Genomic DNA, 21346 nt, shown 5'->3' on the forward strand with positions numbered 1-21346 from the left:
AGCTCTTATTAACATATTCAAAAGCCAACTAAGTCAGGGACTTCCACGTACCACCCGACCATATATTGGGCTGAACCAAATATTTCTTTTAGCCAATCACCCATGTTCCATATTCCAAGCATGAATGTGGGACTCACAACAAAACAACCAAGGCTTCCTCAACCTTTAACATAATCTCACCAAAACTAGTCAAAGGATCCTAGGCCCGAAATCCTCACCTATGCAACCAGTCTTTACCGCAATCCCTCCATTTGATCAAGGTGGATGTTGGTGGCCACTCACCTATCCCAATTGGACACCCACCACTGTCTCTGTTAGTTTCATATGTTTCCTTGATTGTAGCACAATTTATTATTTTTGGCAGTTTTTCGGGTCCTAAACTTCTAGAGTTGTTTTGAGGCCGTAAATGATGTTTTTTTGGCAAAATTGCTTTAGCGATTGCAAACGCAATCGCGTTAGCAGCTGTAGCCCTCGGAGAGATATTTCCAACGAAGTATCATACACATCAAGCAAAGATAATATGACCAAGTTACGACCCCTGGTAGTTTGCTGCCCAACTAACCCCAACGGGGCCCATAAGCTCTTGGTGTTACATCTCCCCGGGTTAGGGTTTTGGTTGTTTAGGGTTTCCTCTTATTGTTCAATAATAAAAAGGCCCTTGAGCCTCATTGTAACTTATTTAAGAGGCATGTAGTCACCACATCTCTTCTTAGAGATAAGCTACCATCGCTCGAGCTATCTTATTTCCATTCTGTTTGTAAGCATAGTTTAGTATTTTTCTATCATTGAAATGAAGTGTTTTTCTGCTGCATCTTTGTGTTTATGATTATATCTGTAAGTTGTTGCATTCCTGTTTAAATATGGATTAGTGGTATCAGAGCGGTCTGATATTTCTCTATTTTTCTTTGCATGTCCCCAACGAGGTCAGGGTATAGGAGTTAGGGCTCGATCTGGTTGAACCGTTGTAGGATCAACCTCGCAAACCCCGACGACCTCCCATGGTGGAAGAAAATAAAGATGAGGGGGCAGAAGATCCTTTCAAATTGTTGCTCGAGGAAACCATCGAGCGACAGAGGGATGCGATGATGGATAAATTTGCCCAGATCCTTCGACGATTACCCACTGACGATGCATCTTCATCCAGCAGCCACTCTGGAGGTGCCACTCCTTTTAATGTACAATTTAACTTCGATATTCCCATATTTGAAGGCCTGATAGATGCAGATGCCATAGATAAATGGTTAAATCTATTCGAAGGATATTTTCCAGTTCATGACTTTTCCAATCGGGAAAAGATTACGTTTTCACTTCTCAAAGAAGCCCCACACGTCAAGCACTGGTGGGAAACCTACTGTGAACAAAAGGACGAGAGTGAACCCTCGTTGTTTTCAGCCGTACCCACTTGGAATTCGTTCTGGGATGCCATCAAGGAGCAGTACTACCTTGTCGGGAGCTATGAGGATAAATACATAAAGTGGATCACGTTGCAGCATGGAAAGGACCAATACGTGCCAGAGTTTACCAATGTTTTTCATACCCTTCGCACGAAGTTGGGTATCAAGGATTCTGAGAAACATTTGGTAATCAAGTACCGTGGTTGCCTACAAAGGTACATCCAGGATTAGATGGAGTTCATGGTCATCGCCTCGCTTGGAACTGCGTACCAATATGCTGTCAAGATCGAGCAGAAGTTTAAACAAAAGAAGCGAGACTTTGGATCTGTGAATCTGAAGCAAGGGAAAGGTGCCCCCAAACTGTAGAACCAAGGACAAAGCTAAGGTAGGGTGACCCAAGACAATCCGTTGAAGCCGCAAGAAAAGAATAGCACCACGAAGTTAAATAAGGACACATGAAAGTGGTGTGAGTTCCATAAGAGCCACACTCACAACACAAGTGAGTGTTAGGTGAAGCAGTCATTGGTGGCCGAGTTGAAGGCTTCAAAATCAGATGTATGTTTGGACCCTGAGTCAGAACCCGACAAGAGGAATAACAAAGGGAGGAAAATTATTGATGTGGAGCCCAGCGCCACTGTTGCCACCACCAAGATCTAAAAGAATGAGCCCGAAGATCCAGAGGAGGGGGAGCGTCTCTTCCACTCACAAATGTTGGTGAATGGTTTTCCATTTCAATTCATTGTCGGTAGTGGGAGCCAAAAGAAACTCATTTCAGTAGAGGTCGTGAAGCAGTTGGGTCTACCGACTACACCACACTCGTAACCATACAGTATCGTGTGGCTTCACCAAGGATGAGATCTTCGAGTCAGCCAGCAGTGCCGCCTTCCCTACAACATCAAGCCCTTCATAGATGAGGTATTGTGTGATGTTGCTCCTCTTGACGTTTGTGATGTATTATTAGGACAACAATACTTATGGAAGTGACATGCTGTATATGAGTGTAGACCTTGCTTTGTTATTATTTCTTTGGGTAATACATTATACAGGATACCGGAGGTAGCCCCACCTACCTCCACCTCTTTGATATCTACTAAGAAATGCAGTAAGATCATCTCCCAGACTAGGAATTTATTTTCTTTTTGGTTCTCTCTCAAAGTAAGGGGAAAATCGTAGCCACATCCATGGCCCTAGGGAAGGGTTCCTCCATGCAGCAGAAGTAGGTGGATACGGTCATGAAAGAATATAGGGACATCTTCTCCTCATCCACAGGGGTACCGTTGCACTGTTAGGTCAAGCATTCATTCGATATGACTGCCGGACAACCTCTACCCAAAGGGCCAATATATCGCCACTCCATTGTGGAAAATGCTAAGTACAAACAGCGACATGATCAACACCGTGTGCCACACAAGTCTCAGGTGGGTGACAAAGTCTGGTTTCATTTGCAGAAAGAATGTCTTACAAGAGCTCATCAGAAGCTCAGACCACTCTGATATGGTCCTTACACCATTACCAAGGTTGTGGGAAACAATGCTTTAGAGAACATCATTCCCTCATTCCTTGGCTTACACCGACCATGTTTCCCACCATTACTAGACACCTCAGATATTGCAGAACATCTCACTAGGGAGCAAGTTCAGGAGAAGTTTCCCCAGCTCATGGAGGCACTCAACGCAATGGGGACCATTATTTCCTAATTGGGGGGGAATGATCTAGGCGGATATTGGTGGCCACCCGCCTATCCCACTTGGACCCCCACCATTATCTCTGTTAGTTTCATCTGTTTCTTTAATTGTAGCATAATTTACTATTTTTTTGTAGTTTTTCGGGTCCTGAATTTCGGGAGCCATTTTGAGGCCCTAAATGATGATTTTTAAGAAAAAATTCTTTAGTGATTACCATGGAAATCACATTAGCAATTGTAGTCCTTGGAGAGATCTTTCTAATGAAGTATCATGCGTGTCAAACATAGATAATATGACCAAGTTACGACCCCAGGAAGTTGGTTTCCCAACTAACGCCAAGAGGGCCCATAAACTCTTGGTGTTACATCTCCTTGGGTTAGGGTTTTCGTTGTTTAGGGTTTTCTCTTATTGTTCAATAATAAAGAGGCCCTTGAGCCTCATTCTAACTTAGTTTAGAGGCATGTAGTCGCCACATCTCTTCTCAAAGATAAGCTACCATCGCCTGAGCTATATTGTTGTCAGACCAGGCAGTAACTCCTCAAGCAAAATTGATTCGTATATCTTATTCCTTCAGGTAGGTCTTTATTATATACATGAGGGAGAGACTGTTCACTTCATCTCCTGATGACTGTTCATATTACTTATTTATTTATTTACATTATATTCACCCAATCTTGATGATTAGGTGTCAACATTCCCCCCCTTAATCTGAAGGGATGTTGGTGAGTCTAAGCATCATTCTGAATCGTTCAAGCTTTTCTCTTCCAAGCGCTTTGGTGAAGATGTCTGCAATTTGCTCATTAGTGGAACAATGATGGAGATGGATTGTTTTGGCCTCAACATGATGTCGAATCAGATGATATTTAGTATTGATTTGCTTCGTTCGATCATGGAACTTTTGGTTCTTGGCCAACTTTATTGCAGAGGTATTGTCAATCATGAGTGGAGTTGATTGTACTTGTTTTACCTGCAAATCTTCAAGAATTTTCCTGAGCCACACAATTTCTTTTGTTGCTTCAGCTGCTACCACGTATTCTGCTTCTGTTGTGGAATCTGCTGGAACTGATTATTTGCGTGATCTCCAGGAGACAGCTCCTGATCCAAGACTCATAGCATATCCTGAAGTAGATACCCCAGTTTCTTTATCTCCATCGAAGTTTGAATCAGAGTATCCAATAAAGTTGAAGTCGTCCACCTGTGTATACTTGATTCCAAAGTCTTGAGTTCCCTTCAAGTACCTTAGAACTCTTTTTGCAACAGACCAATGTCCCTCACAAGGCTTTTGCATAAACCTGGAGAGGATTCCAACAACAAATGAAATGTCTGGTCTGGTAGTAGTTAGGTAGTTGAGACTTCCTACAAGCTGTCTATACTTTGTTGCATCCTCAAATTCTTTTCCTTCAATAGATGTGAGCTTTAAGTTTTGTTCCATTGGAGTAGTAAGAGGATTGCATTCTGTCATGCCAAACCTATTCAATAGATCTCCAATTTATTTCTTTTGAGAAATAAATATGGACTTCGGATGTTGGGTTACTTCAATACCAAGATAGTAATGAACATAGCCCAAATCAGTCATTTCAAAACTTTTCCCCAATTCCTTCTTTATGGATGCAATGTAGCTTTCATTGTTCCCTGTCATTAAAAGACCATCTACATATACCACAAATAAAGTTGCATCATCAAGATCATAATGTTTTAAATTGAGTTTCAGAAGATGCTCAGTTAGTTTTTCATACCAGGCTCGCGGTGCTTGTTTGAGGCCATACAAGGACTTCACCAGTTTGCATACTTTATGTTCATGTCCTTTCACAACAAATCCTTCAGGCTGGGACATAAAAACATTCTCTTTTAGATCTCCATTCAAGAAAGTAGTTTTTACATCCATTTGATAGACTTTCCAACCATTTTGAGCTACTAGGGCAAAGAGTGTCCGGATGGTAGCCCATTTTGCTGTGGGGGCAAAAGTCTCCTCATAATCGACCCCTTCCTTCTGTGCAAAACCTTTTGCCACAAGCCTAGCTTTGTGCTTGTCAAGTGAGCCATCAGCTTTATACTTATTCTTGTAGACCCACTTGCAGCCAATTGGTTTGGTTCCTAATGGAGGATCAACCAGCTTCCAAGTGCTGTTCTTTATGAGGGCATCATACTCCTTTTGCATCGCTTCTTTCCATTCATCATGAGAAGCAACTTCTTTGAAGGAATTTGGTTCAAAATCTGTAGACAAGTTCAATTCACAATCACAAGAAACATCCATATCCACAGGTGAATTAGAGTCATCTACATCACCTCCATTTTGCCGGTTTGAATTTCTAGTTCCTGTCTTTCCATCCTCATCAGGATGAACACTTTCAAGCGTCTTTGTCAGCCACTTTGGGGGACCTTTCTCAGATGGTCCAGGCTGCTCCGCTGATTGAGTTGGGACTGAATCAAGGTTGAGTGTCCCAATTCTGTGAATCACATCACTTAAAGCATCATTCGTTGTTGGAGTTTCATGCAGGGGAGAGTGTTCTTTAGAATAAGATTCCACATGTTGATCTAGTATAGGAATCCCCCCTTCAAGATGTGGAATCTGATTATCAAATTATTGAAATGATTTTGCTTTTGTGAATCTATCCAAGCGATCAAGTTGCCACTCAACAACATTGTCAGTTTTGGATGATTCAAGAAAAATTACATCTCTAGATACAACAAACTTTTTATTTACTTCAGCATAGAGACAGTATGCTTTGTAGGTGTTTGAAAACCCCAGGAAGATACATTTACAACTTCTAGCACCAAGTTTGTTTCTATGTACCTTTGGTATCAAGGCATAACAGGTGGAACCAAAGACCCTGAGATGCTTTACCAAAGGAACATGTCCATACCACATTTCATATGGAGTCTTGTTTCTAATAGCATTAGATGGACATCTATTCTTTATATATGCAGCACATACAACAACATCAGCCCAAAACATTATATTTACATTTTTGAAGAAGAGCATGGATCGTATCATATTTAAGATTGTCCTATTCACTCTTTCAGCTACACCATTCTGTTGGGGATTATAAGGCACAGTTGTTTGATGTTTGATTCCATGTTGGCGAAGATAGTTTTCAAATTCATTTGATGTGTATTCTTTTCCATTATCAGTGTGAATAGACCCAATATGAGATTGTGCATCATTTTCAATCAATTTATGAAAATTCTTGAATGTTTGAAAATCATTAGAGTTGTTCTTCAATAAATAAACCCAACACATTCAGGTGTAGTCATCAATAAATGTCATCATATATTTATTTCCATTTGTAGAAGGAACAGGCATTGGACCACATAAATCTGAATGAATGAGTTCAAGTATTCTATGTGCTGTTGAATGTGAATCATGAAAAGACTGTTTGCTATGCTTTCCTAGAATGCAAGCATCACATTGCTTAAGTTTCCTAGGAACTGTAGGCAAACCAGCAATACCATTTTTCTTCAACAAGCGGAGGCTGTCATAGTTCAAATGTCCAAGTCTAGCATGCCATAATAAACTTGATGGAAGTGTACCTTCTTCATGATGAGAATTGTATGAGAAATGTTGTGCACGAGCAGAGGTTCCTTGTAGCTTGAGAAGCCTTTCTTCTTCTATTCCCCTCATGACAAGTGAGTGGTCAGATGCTTTTCTTACCTCAAGCTTGCCATCAAACATATGAATGGAGTGACCTTGCTGGCAGATGTGGACCAAAGACAACAAGTTTCTCTTGAGCTGTGGGAGATATAGAACATGATGCAGAAGAAAGTCTGGAAGACCAGGCAGTTTAAGCCTGATTGTTCCAAGCCCTGATGGCTTGATTTTTGATTGGTTTACAAAGTATACTACTCCATCAACATTGTCAGTGAATTCTTCAAAAAAATCTTTTCTATGAGTTGTGTGGCAGGTTGCTCCTGAATCAAGAAACCAATCATTTTTCCAAGAAGCAAGTGAAGCATTAAATAAATCTTCATTTACTCCAATATTACATTGTGCCACAACATAGTGAAGATTCAGGTGCTTTACCTTTATCTGTATCATCAGTTTTACCTTTCTGTTGGTTTCTTTGCTACTCAATTTTGTCCCATGGTAACTTGCTTGTAGAGGCATCATGTGATCCATTTCTTTTGCAGCGTATGTAGTGGAAATCTGCCTTTTCTCCTTGAGAGTGTCTGCCCCCCCTGCCTTTGAAATATCTTCCTCTTCCTCTTCGACCACCTCTTCCTCTTGAATAATCTTGAGCAGGATGCTTTTCTTTATGAGCAAGGCACACAACCTCTTCAGAAGATTCAGGGGTTGTCTTCTTTCCAAAAGCTTTCTCTCTTTCAACAAACTTTTTCACACAAGAGTGAAATGTGATATCTTTGAGATTTCCATTTGCTTGCAATGACTCAAGATAATTGGAGTAAGTAGGGTAAAGTGCCTTGAGAAAAGTGATAAGAGGAATATCCAATTCAACCTTAGTGGATTTGATATCATGCATTATAGACTTTACTTCAGATGCAAGAGCAAGAGGATCATTATTTTGCAGTTCAAGAATGAAGAGTTTAATCATGAGTTGAACAACTTCAAGTGCAGAATGTGAATCATAGAGTTCTTTCAGCTTTTGTAAGGCTTCAAAAGCAGTTGAAAATGGCGAAATATGGCGACTCACCTCTTCATTTACAGATGCTGTGATTAATACATAAGCTTTTCATTTCTTGTTTTCCCAAATGACGAGCTATTTGTCTAAGGTAGGCTGTTCTGGCTCTTTGTCTCTGTCTCCAACACACACTCCTTTCCACAACTCATTGAAAATGAGCGTGTGTTTTATCATCCGGGACCACTTAGGATAGTTCTCTTTGCCAGTGAGAACGATTCCCACGATGGATATGATTGAATGCATACTGTAACAAAAAAAACTTCTGCTGCAACACTTTTACTCTTAATGGGAAAAAATAAGACGGGACAACAATTCAAATGTCAATTGGCATTCATCTGGACAACGTTAAAGTATAGAATTTATGGGTGAGACAGCCGAAATATATGGTGAGTGGCTGTGTATATATATATGGTAGCCTAAATATACCATAAATATATAAACATTGTACAACACTAGACACAAAGCTTTACAACGCATACAACAAAGATATATATCAGAGTTCCAATAGCGTTCCAGCAGCGTGATAGTGGTCCTTCACGCAGCACTCCCAACTTAAATTCACCGTAATGAACAGTGCAACTTTCAATTTACACGCAACCAGTATATTCAAAACAGTTCAATATTCAACGCCCTTCAAAACAGTTCAACGCATACCATGTGATTCGACCAATGGACCAGTGTTCAAAACGGTTTAATATTCAACGCACACCATTTAACATATGCCATGAACAGCTCAATACAATGCCAAACAACGTATAGCCAAAAAAACTCAACATATATATACTAGCGCTTCTGCATCACCACTCAGTAAACTTGGCATGCTTTGACATCAACGCAGGTGTGCTTTAAGCAGAGCTCACATACCCAGTAGTTGCATCATGCTCTCAGAGCTCACTTTGACAGCCTCACAATGGCTCTTGGGGCCACGCAGCAAGAGAACCCTCCGTTGAAACTAGAACAAAATCATAACACGTCTTTAATGGAAATAATGATTCATGGGTTCACCACAGTTTCGCAGAGGAGAGTGTTCGTCAGAGTAATTTTGGATCAGAGGGTGGAATGGTTTACTCTCACGGTATCGATATTCCAGTTCTGAAGCCGTCCCTCTCTCAACGTAGCAACGTTCCTTCATGCAGGTATGGGAATATTTTCTGAATTCAGGCAGTAAGAACAGTAGATAGACTGTGCAGTAGAAAAAGAGGACAAAGAGCTCAGCAGACAGTGGACATATAGCTCAGTAGGCAAACTCCACAGGGGCAGAGGACAGAGAGCAGTAGGCAAAAGGGAGTTACAACTATTTTGGGAGCTGGCTCTGATACCATGTCAGACCAGGCAGTAACTCCTCAAGCAAAATTGATTCGTATATCTTATTCCTTCAGGCAAGTCTTCATTATATACATGAGGGAGAGACTGTTCACTTCATCTCCCGATGATTGTTCATATTACTTATTTATTTATTTACATTATATTCACCCAATCTTGATGATTAGGTGTCAACAATTATTTCCATTCTATTTGTAAGCATAGTTCAATATTTTTCTATCAATGAAATGAAGTGTTTTTCTACTGCATCTCTGTGTTTATGATTATATCTATAAGTTTTTGCGTTCTTGTTTAAATCCGGATCACCATTACCAGTAAAGGGATTCCTATGCCCAAACTACAAACATACACTACTAGGCTTTACTGCAACGCCGCCAAAACCAGTTAAGAGATCACTAGGCCCTAAATAAGATTGGATGCCTCCATATTTCTTCATCAATACCTTAATAGAATTCTCCCATCAACACCCTCAGGCTTTACCACAATCTCACCATTACTGGTTAAGGGATTCCTAAGCCCTTGGTGTTACACAATATTTTGTCACACTTCTCGTCCCATATCTTGAAGTGTAAAAATAACGAAAAATGTCAAGATGTGCTCACCATGAAACACATACAGAAACATCCCTGAAGAATGGAAGAAGAGCTGCCCTGAGAGAATTCTGGAGAAATTTGCATGAAACCCTAGTTTTAAGGATCAACGCGCTTTGCACTACTGCTGGCCTGTGCTGATGTCTTGTTGCAACATATTTTCCTAGCATTGCTAGCGCGACTTTTGATATGAAAACCCACATCGAACCTCTTCTGGCAGTCTTTCCTAAAGTGGAGGATAAGTTTCGCCTGCTAGAATATTTGAGAACATTGATCTGCATGTTGTTGGATAGAGATATGGTCGAGCTCTCCCATTTTGAGTCCTTGATCCTACCTGTTGTAACATGATTATTTTTTATAATTTAAATTTTCTAATATAATAGGTTTTAGTAGTTTAGAAATAATAAATGGGTCTGCAAGAGTAAATGCACCCTCAAAATGTAATTTAAGTCTCATTAGCTGGTTGATTTAGTTAATCATGCATTTAAAAATTATTAAATGATGTAATAAAGTAAATTCAAACATGGTTTACAAACATCCGAGAATGAATTTTCAAAACCAGAAAGATTTTTTTGTTGATAAAATCCTCATCTACAATAACCTCTCTCATTTTTCCAAAATCTATTATGTTTTGGGAGATGCTAATGATTTTTTAGAGGAATATTTTCCAGAAATTTCCTGTTTCAGTCACCTTTTGGCAGAACATATTGTGGATAATAAGAAATGAATTGTGGTAAATTGGAGGAGGTTTTTGTTCCTCAGGTTCTAATCTATAAAAACCTCTCTCAGTGTTGTAACAGATGTTATGGTTTGGCAGCTTCAGATGAATCTTTGTAGGCATGTTTTCCCTAATTTCCCTGTTTTAGTCAGTGTTTTCAAATGCGGTTTCCGAGCAGGCGGAAATGAATTTTCAAAATATCAAAGACTTTTTGTTGCCAACATCATCATTTAAAAAACCTCTCTAATTTTTCTAACAGTTGTTATGGTTTGGAAGAAACAAAGGTATTACAGGACCCTATGTTTCAGAATTTTGGGAGGAAAAAGCTCAAAGACAGTTAGTGACTTGGAGGCAACCTCATCAAATATGAGTTTCAATCAAATTTGAATTGCTCTTCTTTATCAATAGAAATCTTCAAAAATAGTACCAAAACTCTTCAAATAGTTTTAGTTACCTTAATTTGTGTTCTATTTTTGTAATACAGTTTTCAGATATTTGTAATAGCTCTTGATATGTTTATCAAGATATTTTGTGAGGAAATTGTATAAATACTTCATCAATTGAAGTAATATGTGTGGGATTTTGATGCCAAGGCTCTTCAAATTTGTAATAAATTCTATTATAGGATTTCTAATGAAAGCTTTATGGCTCCAATTTGACAGAATTTTGTGTTTTCTAGTATGTTTTTCTAATGTTTCATATCTTATTGCTACACTCTTCAAAGCATTTATAGGAAAGTATGGGTAAGTGTAGATTGAGTATCAATTTATTCTTAAATCCCCTGAAAAATCATAGCCATTAAAAGAGATCAATTTATTGGACTATCTGTCTGAAATAACTCCTCTTAGAATTGGTTTCAATTTGGCCTTCTTGAATACTCTGAATATGTTATGTTGGGTTGTAGAAATCTTCTACACGCATCCAAATTTCCCTAGTTGTTAAGTAGTATGTCTAAGTCCTCAATTATTAGGAATCTCCTTATATTCTTCTATCATAATCCTTGAAAGGCTAAGTTATTATTTCAGGCTGGAAGCTGACACATTCTGAAGGGACCCTGTGAGAGAGGCCTTTAATCATGAATAGGGATTGTCATTGATCACCAACCACCCCCAATTAAAACCATAAATCTGGCCATTGTGCTTCAAAGGCTGTTGTTCAGTGATAGGTGAACAACGTTAAACAAAGCCTCGTAACCACTAAGGGAGCCCCCTCTGGTTCAAGGGCCAGCTTGAACCTAAAGGCTGGTTGAGTTGGTTTCCTGACATAGTTTTTGCAGCCAAGGACTGCCTACAGGAAACAGGTACAACATCTGGCACCATTGCCGGGGATTGAAGTAATGAAGATATCTTTCTTCAAGGAACGATAAAGATTATATCTATTCCTTGCTAGTGAACAAGGAGTAGGCATTTATTATTGGTTGCATTTCTTTCACCTGGCGACTCCACTTTGTCATATGGCGATTCCACTGGGTAACCGATCCCACTGTTTTGAAATTTCAGCTGCCTTTACTACTATGCAAGGTTCATTGATACTTGCAATTAGCATTATATTACTCTCCCTCTCAGCCATGGTCAGAAATCTAAAATGTCTACAAAAGATGCAACTGTTAAAGTACAAATGTCAGTATAAGTTTTCCATGGGATTTCATGTTCATATTGTATATATTATTCAGATTTTTTGTTGCTGGCAATGTGGTTTGTCAATAAATCCACTCTGCACTTGGTTACATTGGAAAGCAGATTACACCTAACAGTGTAAAATTTTTCAGTTCAGTTAGATAGAGGTGTGGGGATTGAATAGATATTATGAGTTTTAGTATGCAGTAGATCAACGTGTTCGTTGTTTATGAATGGTGTGATTTGAAGAGTATATGATAGACCAACTTATATTTTCAGTCTCTATAAATTTTTAGTTTTCAGATTTCAGTATGAAAGAGTATCCGAATTAGTGCAGGCATATGGTTGCATTTTACAGTTGTAGGTTGCAGTGTGTAGTAGCAGAGTATTCAAATGACAACATTGATCCATGGGGATTGGCTGTATTTCTACATAAGATGGAAAATAAGTGGATGATGGTTTTACAGTATGACTCCATGCCCAACACTAAAGGCAACTGGTCTACTAGTTCTCTGCATCCCATAGGGGGAAGCAGTCCCCATTGTAGCCGATGTTGTAACATGATTAGTTTTGATCATTTAAATTCGTTGATATAATAGGTTTTAGTAATTTAGAAATAATAAATGGGCCTGCAAGAGTAAATGCGCCCTCAAAATGTAAATTTAATTCTCATTAGTTGGTTGATTTAGTTAATCATGCATTTAAACATGATTAAATTATGTAATAAAATAAATTAAAACATGGTTTACAAACAACTTAGAACGAATTTTCAAACACAAAAAGAGGTTTTTGTTGATAACATCTCTCATGTTTCTGATGAGCCCCAATTTTGGTACAATTCGGGCTCATTTTGGCCTATTCTCTCTGCTCAAACCATTCACTTTTTACTGCTTATGCATGCATTTCTTAGTTTATTCGTGTTGTTTGTAGGAGGAAGGGTAGACACTTTATCTACGTGACTAATGCATTATGATTTCAGGTTTTTGCATTAAAAGGGAGAAAAGACCACGTGAAAAGGAGACAAGGAGACAATGAGGTGGCACTGCTGGTTTTTAGGAGAGGATGTCCACGGTCTTAGGGACATTCCTCGTGATTCCCACCAAGAACTCCGAGCTCCAATCCATCCTCCCTCCGAGCTTAGAAGCAGCCAGCTGTTCTACAGGAACAACAGTTATAAACTGCTCTACAGGAACAGTAGTTATGACTGTCCTACAGGATCTGCAGTTGAACTCTAGTTGGACAGCCGAGCTCCTAAAATCAAGGACACCTGTTGGATAGTCGTTTTGGCATAAATACTGAGGCCGTAGCCTTGTAGAGAAGCTTTTTGAACCTTGGCATTACTCTTGTAATTGAAAAGTACGAGCTAGAGCTCAGTTTTTGTTCCTTTTTGTAAGCCAATTTGGCATGACATCAGATTATGAATAAAGAAGGCAGATTTTGATCTAGTTCTGAGTTTTCCCAAGGAGCTATAGCTCTCAGGTTAGGGCCCAACCTGAGAGCAATAGATCTCCTCAGAGTTGTAATGTGTTTGCATTTCGTTCCAGCACTTTGAGTTTGTTTATTTTCACATGCAATTCGGATTTCCAGCTTGTTAATTTAGCCGTTTTCATGAGCATAGATAGGACTAGTTTATGGTGATTTGCTTTCAGTGTTTAAGTTTGATAGGAGGATAGATATAATCTCTTGGAGCTCCAGCAAAAACAGGTTGTAAAGGCTCACTGCCATCTCACTGTTAGGGATTGGGGTGTAGTCCATGACCAACCACCAAAAAGAACAGCAGTCTTCTCATCTCCATGCAAGTTGCAACATGAACGTTTTCATTGAAGATCTATTCAGGCATTTTTGACATCGATCCATACTGCACTTCCACGCATAGATTTCATTTCTTGTTTTCCATTTCTGTTCATAGGTTTCATGGCACAATTATCATAGGTTAATGAATTTCTCGTTTTGATGCATAGGTCATTTGTTTCATTTACGCTGCTCCTTCTCAAACCATTTTCTTCTTCTTCTTCTTGATCTATCTGCAAGTTCTATTCAACCTCTGTCTCACTCATTTACCCTCCAACTCTCTCATTTCCCACATAGCTCCATCTCCTTCAACTTTCGTTGGTTCCATCCTTCCAATCATCAAACCATTGCATACACCCTTCCTTCATCTGATTTTCCAGCTCCTGAGCCATCATCAGGTCCATCTCCATCTCACTTAGCCTCCCACACCACTCCAACACTCCATCATCTCCCAAAACCTCCACGGCCAATCATCCTGTAGAATTGCACAGCGATCCTGTAGAAACCAGAGTATCCTGTAGGATCCCCTGCAGACTTCCTGTAGGAGGCCACTCACTTGGTTGCCGAGCTTCTGAATGTGAGGGACCTCTGTGGATGGATGCTAAGGATCCCTAGGGACCTCTCCTAGCCTCCCCAACCTGTCCCACGCTTTCCTTCCTTCTCCATCCCATCTGCACCACCAAACCCTAGTTAGCACAAAATCACAATCATTCCACACACTTAAAGGAAAAATACAAAAACATGTCTTTCATGATGCAAGTAGTTTAGATCCATGCATTTGCACATATTAGAGGTGACAGCAGCCTTGGTTGAAGTTTCATTCACACTCTTTGCATTGTAGAGGTTAGACTAGTTAAATTAGGGTTTCCTAGGTTTACATGCTTTGATTTGCTTTCAGTTCAGTTTGTCAAGTAGAGTAGCTTTCCTTTGAGCATAGCTTTCGTCCATCAGTTAGTAAGCTTCTTCTGAGAGCCTATAGAAGTTGGCTTGAGCCCTAGCGGACTTGTGCCAGCTGACCAAGTGACAGCTGCGACAAGAGCTAGTACTTGTGCATATAGCACCGTCGCTTCCAAGTTTGTACGAACTACCGGGTTGATAAAATGAGAGACAGGAAGCCCCAGGAGTTGTAGCATTATTGCTACAATACTGGAGCTCACCATCTTTTTGGCGCCGTTGCCGGGGAAGCGTCAGAGTATTAGTAATTGTTGCTTTTCTTCTACTTTCGCACTCTTACTTCTGCTCAGTAGTTTATTTCATTTCCATTCTGCAAAAGTAGCTTAGCATTTCCTGCTTTCATAGATTAGCATTTCCTGCTTTCATAGATTAGCATTTCCTGCTTTCATAGATTAATATTTCTTGCTTTCCTAGATTAATATTCCAATTCCGCAATTTCATTTGAGTAATATAGTTAGTTGTAGATCACTTTGTTCCAGTTTTGCAGGTACCAAAGAAAAACGCAAAAGCACTCAAAAAAAGAAAGGTCCTTTCCATTTCATGCCTCGTAGGAACCGAGATAAATCAGGCAAATTCCTACCCAACACCCCCACCACATCACTAAGTCACCCTTCTCTCTTCTTTGGTGACAGTGACTCAGAGGAACCTATAGGTGAGCATCCTGAGATATACCAAGACCCTATAGAAGAAGAAGAGTTAGAAACCACTCCATCTGAAGCCATGGCTGATAATAGGAGAGAAGATGAGAGAATAGAAGGAGCTTTCCCCATCCGAGAGACCAATGGAGATATGAAAATGAAAAAAATTAGCCCCTTCGCCTTGCCTCACTTCCATGGACTGACCACTGAGGATCCTGATACCTTCTTGTTTGAGTTTGCTGTCCTTTGTAGAACTTATGACTATACTGAAGATGAGCAAAAGTTGAAGCTTTTCCCTTCCACTCTTAAGGATGCAGCACTACGCTGGTTCATGGGATTACCTGGGAATAGCATCGCTACTTGGGCTCAGATGCAGCAAGCCTTCAATACCAAGTATAGGGATTACTGTAGGTCCAAGGAAACCAAGGGAGAGATCTTTCGGATGACCATGGGAAATGATGAGTCTTTGAAGGATTATGAGGAGAGGTTCCAACTTAGCTATAAACGGGCCAGGTGCACCCTTGACCCTGAATCCCTCAAGTTGGTTCTACTCCGAGGAGTCCCTGAAGATCTCTTAGACACCCTTCACATGTTAGCTGGGGGGGACATTTACCAACTGCCTTATGAGGACATCAAGACTGTGTTTAGAAATCATTCCAGGGCAGCTAGAAAACGAGGTAGAGGAAATCTCCTCTCCACTGGTGTCCCTTTCTCCAAACATGAGTTTACAAACCAATTAGAAGATCTTAAGAGTGAAGTGAGACAGACCATTGCCATGCAGCTGGACACATTCAGGATCCAGCAGAAGAAGGAAGAAGCTGAGAGAGCCTTGGCTGTCTTCTGTCCTAGGTGCACCAGAAGACACCCTAAGAACGAATGTCCATTGCATTCGGTTGAAGTGTGTTTCGTTTGTGAGGAGGACCACCCAACAAATCAGTGTCCAACCTTACCTGGATTTAAAGCCATGTACCAAGGAACCGAAGCCCCCACTGAACCTCTCTACTTCATCAACCAAAGGAGGCCTCAAGGATCTAGACCTTATCAGCAGGGAATGCACGGGGCACCACAAGCTTATTATAACCCCAACCACTCGACTCCCATGCCTTCTTGGGGTCCCCCTGCTCATCCTTCTTGGTCCATGCCTCCTCCATGATCTTATCCACCTCAGTACCCGACTCAACCTACTTCTCATTCATATCACTCACATGCCCAGTCGCAGCCTCAATGGAGTGCTCCTCAGTCGGGGTGGAGGCCCCAATACAACACTCCTCCTGCCATTTTGCCTCCACCACCAGCTCAACCTCAACCTTTACCTCCTGCTCCTCCAAGGCAACCTCAAATGCCTGCTCAACCGAACCCGAACCCCAACAATAGACAGGCCCAGCAGGTATACACTGGGGAAACCTCATGCCCTACCTATGCTGTGGAGATCCAGGAGATCAACCTTCGATCTGGAAAGACTCTACCAGATCGCCAACCTCCTCCCCCAGAGGATGAGGAAGATCTACAGGAAAGTGAACCAAAAGCTATTCCACCCTTTCCTGAGAGATTAACAGCCACCACACAACCTAACACTGAAGAAGATGAGCTGTTGGGTGAGCTCAAGCAGTTGTGTGTAAAAATCCCACTTCTCCAAGCCATCAAGGATGTGCCAATATATAACAAGCTGGTTAAGGAGAAGTGTTTCAAACACCTAGGCAGACGGAAGAAAGATGCCTCAACTATCAATGTCATAGGACAACTGTCTGACCTTATGCTAGGACAAGTCATCTGCCCAAAGTACCTAGATCCTGGAAGTCCTGTAGTAGATGTTCACATCAATGGCACCATTATCCCCCACACCTTGATTGATCTGGGGGCGGCCATCAATGTGATGACCAGGGATACCATGCAAAAACTCAATCTTTAGGGTTCCTTGAGGAAGACCTCGACAGTACTGCAATTAGCAGATCGCTCCACCGTGACTCCCGAAGGGATTGTGGAGGATGTCATGGTCTCCATTGATTCTTGGGAATACCCTGCAGACTTCCTGGTTCTGCAACCAAAGGCAAAGCTTACTGGATATCCTCTCATTTTGGGAAGGCCTTGGTTAGCTACTGCAGATGCTTACATCAGTTGTAGGGCAGGAAATATGCCCATCAAAAATGGTCCCATGTCCAAGCAGCTAGTCCTATACCCTCCTGCCCAACCCTCCTTAGAGCATGACTTACCACTTTGGCTAGAAGAAGGAGAGGAAGACGAGGTGTACTCAGCACCTCTGTGCACCCTAGATACCACTAGAAGAGACCCTCCTACCGAGGATGATTTGATTGAGACCCTGATCCAGAATCCACCTTCCAGTGCACTATCCTTAGAGAAGTTGGTGGAGGATGCCCAAGCTAGCACCTTAGTGGACCTTTGTACAACCAACCCCGTCACTCCCAGAGTCAAAAGTGTGGAGTTCGGCCCTGAGAGAGCATTAAAGATCAGCTCCTCCCTATCTCCTTCCCAGGAGAAGGAGTTGTGTAGCCTATTGGCCAGCCACTTAGATGCTTTTGCTTGGAGCTATAAGGAGATGAAAGGAGTCCATCCCTCGGTCTGTACCCATCATATATACATCAAAGAGGATTGTAAACCAGTTAGGCAACCCCAGAGGAGAATGAATCCAGCCCTTAAGGACATTGTCAAGGAAGAATTGCAGAAACTGTTGGATGCTGGATTCATCTACCCCATCTCAGATAGTGAATGGGTGTCCCCTCTGGTTTTGGTTCCCAAGAAAAATGGGAAATGGAGAATCTGTGTGGACTACTGAGAGCTGAACAAAGCTACCAAGAAAGACCGTTTCCCTCTGCCTTTCATAGATCAAGTGTTGGATGGACTGGCAGGAAAGAAGTTCTTCTCTTTCCTGGATGGGTTTAGCGGGTACAATCAAATCCAAATCAGCCCGGAAGACCAAGATAAGACCACCTTCACTTGTCCTTGGGGTACCTTTGCCTACCGTGTCCTTCCCTTTGGGCTATGCAATGCTCCTGCTACCTTCCAGAGAGCTGTCTTGAGCATCTTCTCGGAGTTGGTCCATGATGTAGTAGAAATCTATATGGATGACTTTACTCCTTACGGGGCTAACTTCCAGGAAGCATTGTCCAACTTGGGAAAGGTCCTAACCAAGTGCATCGAGATGAACTTGTCCCTTAGCCCTGAAAAATGTGAATTCCTAATGACTGAAGGGACTGTGCTAGGCCATACCATCTCTCGCCAAGGGTTACAGGTGGATCCTAACAAAATCGCTCTAATAAAAAAGGTTCCACCTCCACAAAAGGTAAGGGATGTTAGGAGTTTCTTGGGATTAGCGGGGTATTACCGAAGATTCATTAAAGATTTCAGCAAGCTAGCCTCGCCATTGTTCGGTCTGTTGGCAAAAGATGTGGAGTCTAATTGGACTGACGATTGTCAGAAGAGTTTAAATGAATTAAAAGACAAGTTAGTGTCAGCTCCAATCCTGAGAGGTCCAAACTGGGCCCTACCTTTCCACATCCACACTGATGCCTCAAACAAAGCCATAGGTGCAGCCTTAGGACAAGTTGAGCAAAAACTTCCATATGCCATTTACTTCGTTAGCAAAAACTTGTCCAAAGCAGAGCTGAATTACACTGTAACCGAGAAAGAATTCTTAGCTGTGGTCCATGCATTGAACAAGTTCCGACATTATATTACTGGTTACCAGACCTTTGTACATACTGACCATGCTGCTATCAGATATTTGATGAATAAACCAGATGTGAATGCTCGTATTATTAGATGGTTACTTTTATTGCAGCAGTTTGATCTAACCATTGTTGATAAACCAGGTAGAGAAAATGTTGTTGCTGACTTCTTGTCTAGATTGGATTTGTCTGCAGATGAAGATGGGACGGTGGATGACCAGATGCCTGATGAGCATCTGTTTGCTATCTCAGTACTCTCTCCATGGTTTGCTGATATAGCAAACTACCTTGTTTCAGCACAATTCCCTCCGCATCTCTCTTCGAGAGAAAAGAGCAAAATCATCAGAAAGAGTGCCTCATTTACATGGATCGGGGGCAATCTGTTCAAGCTTGGCCCCGATCAGATCTTAAGGCGTTGTGTAAGGGAAGAGGAAGTCTTTGACATCCTCCTCACCTGTCATGATGGGCCTTGTGGAGGACATTTTGCAGCAAAGAGAACTGCCTTCAAGATCCTGCAAGCAGGCTACTATTGGCCCACACTTCATCAATATGTCAGAAGATATGTCAGTCAGTGTGACCAATGCCAAAGAATGGGGAAACTGACCCAAAGGGATGAGATGCCTCTCCAACCTCAAGTGACTCTTGAGCCATTTGAGAAGTGGGGCATGGACTTTGTGGGTCCAATCAATCCCTCTTCGAGGCAAAGATCCTACATCATTGTGTGTACTGACTATTTGACAAAGTGGGCAGAGACCAAAGCAATCAAAGCAGCAACAGAAGAAAAAGTGGCCGAGTTCCTAAGAGAGAACATCTTCTATAAGTTTGGCTATCCAAGAGAGCTGGTCACCGATCAAGGGAGCCAGTTCACCTCCAACCTGGTTGAAGATCTCCTAGCTCATCACAAGATCAAGCATAGGACTTCCACTCCCTATCATCCTCAAGCAAATGGGCAGGTGGAAGTCACCAATAGAGCATTAGAGGGGATCTTGACCAAAGTGGTGAGCAGCAACAGAAAAGATTGGGCAGATCGCCTGGTTGAAGCCACATGGGCTTACAACACCACTTGGAAGACCACCACTGGTTTTACACCTTATGAGCTGGTCTATGGGAAGAAGGCTTTGCTGTCCATTGAGTTCGAATACAATACCTTGAGGATGGCAGCTCAGCTGGATCTAGATCTCAGCCATGCACAACAAGAAAGGCTATTGCAGCTGAATGGACTGGATGAGCACCGCATGCAGGCCCTCCTTCACTCAGAAGTGGTTCAACTTCAGAGGAAGGTGTGGCATGACCAACATCTCCATGACAAGCAATTTCAGCCAGGAGATTGGGCTTTGTTGTATGATTCCAGAAACAAATATTTCAAGGGGAAGCTGAGAACCAGATGGCTAGGGCCATATTCAGTGGAAAAATGTCATGACAATGGATCTGTTCTTATCCGGACCATTGATGAGGAAGCCATCCCCATGCTTGTCAACGGGCATCGATTGAAGATCTACAGGAAGCCTCCCTCCAGACAAGAGTTCATCAAAACTATGGAGAAGGCAGTATTGGTCATAGAGAAGGGTCCTGCCCCTGCTTTGGGCACACCCTGAAGAATCTAAAAAAAAAAAAAAAAAAAAAAAAAAAAAGGGGAAAAAAAATAATAAAGATCCTTGGGTGAAAACCTTTCTGAGGCGCCCAAGGCAGGTGGTAGGGGTGAAAACCTCATTTGAGGCGCCCCTGCTATCTTTCAAAAAAAAGGAGAAAAAGGAAATAAAGATCCTTGAGTGAAAACCTCTCTGAGGCGCTTAAGGCAGGTGGTAAGGGTGAAAACCTCATTGAGGCGCCCCTGCTATCTTTCAAAAAAAAGAGGAAGAAAAAAGAAAAAAAAAAACAAGATCAATAAGCTATTATGTGAAATTTGCATGCAGATTGCAGGTGTTCTATGGAGGAGAGGAAGCCTCTCAAGTCAAGGTCAAAGGTCCTTCTCATGCAGCCAGGACACCTCACAAGCTCCTCCTCCAAGAATACTTATGTTTTTCAAGGTAGGTGCAATTTTATCATGGTTTGAATCTTCTACAGGAAACTGCTGTCTTTCTACAGGAAGGCACAGTTTTTCTACAGGAGAGCGCAGTCGTTCTACAGGAAGGCGCGGATTCTCTACAGGAAAGTGCAGACTCTCTACAGGAAGGCCGAACTTTCTACAGGAAGCTCTGTGTCTACAGGAAGCTTCCTGTAGGAGTTTTGGGTGGCCAGAATTCGTCGTAAAAGGAGATTTCGTGACCATGGCTTGGTTTGGATGCATGTAAGCCTCTGTTAAGCATCCTTGCACGTT

The sequence above is a fragment of the Pinus tabuliformis genome, chromosome 9, assembly GCF_031772625.1.
Source record: "Pinus tabuliformis cultivar Carrire ecotype Pingquan chromosome 9, CPIR1, whole genome shotgun sequence".
Classification (NCBI taxonomy): domain Eukaryota; kingdom Viridiplantae; phylum Streptophyta; class Pinopsida; order Pinales; family Pinaceae; genus Pinus; species Pinus tabuliformis.